Genomic DNA, 6264 nt, shown 5'->3' on the forward strand with positions numbered 1-6264 from the left:
TGAGATTTGTATTGGCATTTTACTACAAAGTATAAATGATTTGATGATGGTTATATATTTTAAATGATATGTTTATTTGTATATGGCTTTCTAAGCTTTTGAAAGGTTACTTTGTGGGTGTTTACATTGTTTTATAGATATCGAAGCTATTTTGAGCTTGAGGATCGTCGAGGATCGTCACCGCACTTTCGAACCCTATTTTGGTACTTTTGAAAATGAATATAGTAAAGTATGGCATGTGTAGGCTAGAAGTAGTTTGGTTATGTTTTGTAATGTATATATTAGGCCATGTGATATTGCTAAATTATGTTTGAATTTGTGGTTGGAAATGTTATATGATATGTGTGGTATTATGAATTATATGGTATGTTTTGAATGACCAAAAGAAATGGTCAATGTTGAGAAGCTTTGGTAAGTTTAAACATGAGAGCGAATGATGTATTGAACATATGTTTTGGTATGATTTTAGTTTAGGTTTTGGTATGAATTGATTAATGAATTGAGATTGGAATTTGTTAATTTTGTAAAGTCATGGATGATGTATGTTTGGGTATTGAGTTTGGCTGAAATTGGTGTACAAATATGTTTAATTTGCTGCTTATAGGTTTGACACAATCGGGGTGGCAAATTGGCTATTCAAATGGCCCATGTTTGTCCACACGGCCAGAGACACGGGCGTGTGTCTCAGCTGTTTGTGACACACGGTCACGTTACACGGCCATGTGTCCCCTGGGGTACCCTACGAATTAAAGTTAATATACCCTCTAGTTTTAACACGGCCTAGACGCACGGGTGTGTTTATTGGTCGTGTTTGGCACACGGGTGTGTGGTTGGCTGTGTGGCCAAGTTAGTAGCCTCCCTAATTTTCACTCGGCCTGGCACACGGGCGTGTCTTGTGGTCGTGTGGACAAGTTAGTATGTATGCCTTGTTTCACCACGGTTTAGACTCACGGGCGTGTCTAATACTGTGCGAGGCACACGGTCTGTTCACACGGGTGTGTACCTATGCCTGTTTGAAAAATGTTTAAGTTTTGGAAAAATTCTACATGTGCTTGGTTTAGTCCCGACCCCTTTCTAAAGTATGTTTAGGGTCTCGATGACCTATATAAAGGACTCTATATTGATGTTGATCTCTGATGCTTTGATGATTATGAAATGAAAGTTAAATGTTTGGATTCGTCTGGTAATGCCTTTAACCCTAGTCCGACGACGGATATGGGTTAGGGGTGTTACATTTTATTGGTATCAGAGCTATGGTTTAGTTGGTTCTAGGACTACCATAGGATTTGTGAGTCTAGCTATACATGCCATATTTATGAACTCGATAGTGTGATGAATCCTGACATTGGAATGTGCTTTTATATAGCAAATGGATCCCGAACGAGCTGTAGTGGACAATGTCAAAAGCAATGCGCCTGCTCCCGCGCAAGGGACGGCGCCATTCGATTCTAGACCAGCTACGAGTAGCCATGATGGAGAGGCTAGGCAAGCCTTCTATCAGATGATGAACGATTGGTTTAGCCAATATATTAGAACCAATCCGACTGTACAACTACCTCCACCCCCGGTTAATTCTCCACAACCTCCTGCTATGCCACCAGTGAATTCAATTCAGTTAAGTAAGCCTCTGGTAGATAAGATTAGAAAGTATGGGGCCGAAGAGTTCCAAGCTACAATGAACGATGATGCTAAAAAAGCCGAGTTTTGGTTAGAGAACACGATATGAGTATTCGATGAATTATTATTGAATCTTGAGGAATGCATAAAATGTGTCATTTCACTTCTGAGAGATACATGTACCATTGGTGGAAAACTTTAATGTCTATGGTTCTGAGTGAGAAAGCCACTTGGGATTTCTTCCCAGCTGCATTTTGAAAGAAATACATCAATCAGAGATTCATCGACCAAAAATGTAAAGAGTTTCTTGAGCTTAAACAAGGTCATATGTCTGTTACAAAATACGAGCGGGAATTTGTAAGACTGAGTCAGTATGCTCATGAATGTGTATCTACTGAGGCAATAATGTGCAAAAGATTCGAGGATGGCTTGAGCAAAGATATCCGTTTATTAGTTGGGATTCTTGAGATTAAATAATTTGTTGTACTTGTTAAACGAGTATGTAAAGCTGAAAATCTCGAGAAAGAGAAAAGAAAAGCCGATTCTAAAGCTAGAGAAGTGCGAAAGAGATCATCGGGCAAGTGATTTCAATCTACATCAAAGAAGTTTAGAGATGATAATAGCCGTTCAAAGGCTAATATGGGACATTCAAATAGAGATCGTGGTACATCGCATTCGAACTTCAAAGCTCCAGCTACATCTGCTGCCAATGTCGAAAATGCTAAATCTGATCACCCTGAGTGCAAGTATTGTGGTAAAAGAAATTCCGATATTGTAGATTGTATGATTGGGCTTGTTTCAAATGTGGATCGTTAGATTAATTTATCCATGATTGCCCTAAATCTATCGAGCAAGAAATTGTACAAAATCTAAGTCTAAGGGGTAGTGCTTCTCGTGGTAGGCCTCCCAGAAATACGAGAAATGTAAGTGGAAATCTGAGGGAACAAAAGATACAGCTGTTAGATCCGAAGCTCGTGCACCTGCCAGAGCCTATGCTATCCGAGCTCATGAGGAAGCTTCGTCGCCAGATGTGATTACGGGTACATTTACTCTTTTTGATACTTCTTTGATTGCTTTGATAGATCCTAGATCAACACATTAGTATATATGCATGAATTTAATGAACAATAAGACTTTGCCTATAGAGTCTATTGAGTTTGTAATTAGAGTTTCAACACCCTAGGCAGATGTGTTTTGGTTGATAAAGTCTGCAAGAATTGTCCGTTAATGTTTTGAGACACTTGTTTTTCAGCTGATCTGATGTTGTTTCCTTTTGATGAATTTGATATAATTCTAGGTATGGATTGGTTAACTTTGCATGATGCTATTGTGAACTACAAACGGAAAACTATTGATTTGAGATGCAAGAATGATGAAATAGTCATAATTGAATCTAGTGACTTAGATGAATTTTCTGCTGTGATATCTTCGATGAAAGCTTTGAGTATTGTGAGAAAAGATTGTGAAGCCTACTTTGCTTATGTAATCGATTCGAAAGTGTCAGAAAGCAAAGTTGAATCAGTGCCTGTTGTATGTGAGTTTCCTGATGTATTTCTTGAAGAACTTCCGGGTTTACCTCCGGTTAGAGAAGTTGAATTTGGCATTGAATTGGTACCTGGTACTACTCTGATTTCGATAGCTCCGTATAGAATGGCTTCGACCAAACTAAAAGAATTAAAGTCTCAGTTTCAAGAATTGACCGACAGAGGGTTTGCTAGACCGAGTTTCACACCTTGGAGTGCTCCGGTTCTATTTGTGAAAAAGAAAGACAGTACGATGAGAATGTGTATAAATTATCGTCAGTTGAATAAAGTGACTATGAAGAATAAGTATCCTCTGCCCTGAATTGATGACTTGTTTGATCAATTGAAAGGAGCCGTTGTGTTTCCGAAAATAGATTTGAGATCAAGCTATTATCAGTTGCGAGTAAAAGACTCAGACGTTCTGAGAACTGCTTTCCAAATGAGGTACGGCCACTATGAATTCTTAGTTATGCCTTTCGGATTGACTAACGCACCTACTATCTTTATGGATTTGATGAATAGAATTTTCAAACCGTATCTAGATCAATTTGTTATTGTATTTATTGATGACATATTGATTTATTCATGTGATGAAATTGAACATGCCGAGCATCTAAGAATAGTGCCACAGACTCTGCAAGATAAACAGTTGTATGCAAAGATTAGCAAATGTGAATTCTGGTTGCGTGAGGTCAATTTTTTGGGTCATATTGTATCAACATCTAGTATTTGAGTTGATTCGAGTAAGATTTCAGCTATTCTAGATTGGAAACCTTCGAGAAATGTCTCTGAAGTCCACATTTTTATGGGACTTTCCGATTATTATAGAAGGTTCGTAAAAGGCTTTTCTAAATTTCCAACTCCATTAACAAAACTGCTTCAAAAAGATGTTAAGTTTGTGTGGTCTGAAAAGTGTTAGAAAGCTTCGATCAGTTTTGTTGACTGAAGCTCCAGTATCGGTACAACCCGAATTGCGTAAAGAATTTGTGATCTACAGTGATGCTTCGTTGATCAGTCTGGGATGTGTTTTAATGCAAGAAGGGAAAGTCATTGCTTATGCTTCGAGACAGTTGAAGCCATATGAAAAGAATTATCCGACGCACGACCTTGAGTTAGTTGCGATTTTGTTTGCTTTAAAAATTTGGCATCACTATCTGTTTGGTGAGAAATGTCATGTATATTTCGATCATAAAATTTTGAAATATCTTATGACTCAGAAAGATCTGAATCTGCGATAGAGAAAATGGCTTGAATTTCTAAAAGACTATGAACTTGTTATAGATTATCATCCCGGTAAGGCAAACGTTGTTGCTGATGCTTTGAGTCGAAAATCATTATTTGCTCTACGTGCGATGAATGCTCATTTGGTTCTGTCTAATGATGGTTCAATTTTAGCTGGATTGAAAGCAAGATCTTTATTCTTACAACAAATTATCAAAGCTCAGAGGATTGATAATGAGATTTTGGCTAAACGAGCTCAGTGATATTTACAGTTTGATTCAAAATTCAAAGTTGATAATGTAACACCCCTTACTCGAGACCGTCGCCGGAGTGGAGCACGAGGCATTTCCGAACTTAGCTTACTAATTCGGGGCATAAAAATTTTCTTTTAAAATTAATTTAGTTTTATTTATTCAATATGTCCCTAAAAAGGGTCCTCGAGTCCCTAAAACGTGAAATTGAAATGGTTAGGGAACAAACCGGAATCAATAAAAATTTTCCGATCACTTAAACAAATCAAAACAATTTATTTCATCTTTCATAAATAAACAGACCATCTGCATCATAGTCACTAAATAAATCATAACTTGAGTTACGAAACTCAAAATTCAAATCTATAATTACCTGAAACTAGACTCATATATCTTCTTACTACTAAATTTATTTTAGAATTTTTGGTCTATCCAATTAGTACATTTTATTAGTTAAATTTTCCCTTGTTTCAGTGTTCGGCTGCTCTGACCTCTGTTCACTACGAATTAAATTTCTCCTTGTACAGAATTCAAATAACCATGCTGTTTATTTTTATCCATACATATAATATATAACTCCTAATAATATTTGTGCAATTTTTAGTGAATTTCTAAAGTCAGAACAGGGGATTCAGAAATCACTCTGACCCTGTCTCACCAAAATTTAAATATCTCATAAATAAAACTTTTTTATTTACTCTGTTTCTTTCATATGAAAATAGACTCAATAAGATTTAATTTTATATCTCATTCACTATCTAAATCCATTTCTAATATTTTTAGTGATTTTTCAAATTCACATTATTACTGCTGTCTGATACTATTTTAAAGCTAATTTCACCTTTTGCATGATTTCCATGGAATAACTAGCATTTAGGCATACATAACACCAAACATGTCCTTGATTAGCCATTCCAATAGATAATTATTATCAAGCATTACATACCATTCATTAGCCATATTATAAGATCATACACACAAAATGGCTACGATGCTATACATGCCATACTCAAAATGAAACGTCTAGCTATACCAACATAATCCTTGTGATAGTGTGCCCAGTCCCCCTACGTACTTTACGATCCCCGAGTTAGCTTGACAAAACTATAAAAAGAAGGAAAATAAAGGGGGTAAGCATTAAGCTTAGTAAGTTTGCATGCAAATAAATAACAACATTCATAAGAATTATCTTACTACTTGGCATGATACTACTTAATGCAACTTCATTAATTGTCATAGACATATTTTATACTTCTTCACTTACTCACTTACTTAAATACTTACTTACTTAATCAAATTTATTAATACATTTTACTTACCTCTTTCCTTATCAAGCATACATGAACATTATATACTTACCTTTGCTCTTCTAGCATGAACTTGTCTTACCTTTTTAGTATAACTCGTCTTACCTTACCTTACCTTGATATTCTCTTTAAATATTCCCATTGAACCTCTTGAAATACTAAGGATACACGGGTACCTTACCATTACCATGACTTGTCATGGTCTTACGTGGTATCCTTTTGAAGCTTACCATTGCCATGTCTCGACATGGTCTTACATGGTGTCCTTACCTTATGAACTCACTAATGCCATGCCTTGGCATGGTCTTACATGGGACCTTTGCCTTATAGTAACCTATCAATGCC

This window comes from Gossypium arboreum, chromosome 8 (genome assembly GCF_025698485.1).
Source record: "Gossypium arboreum isolate Shixiya-1 chromosome 8, ASM2569848v2, whole genome shotgun sequence".
NCBI lineage: Eukaryota > Viridiplantae > Streptophyta > Magnoliopsida > Malvales > Malvaceae > Gossypium > Gossypium arboreum.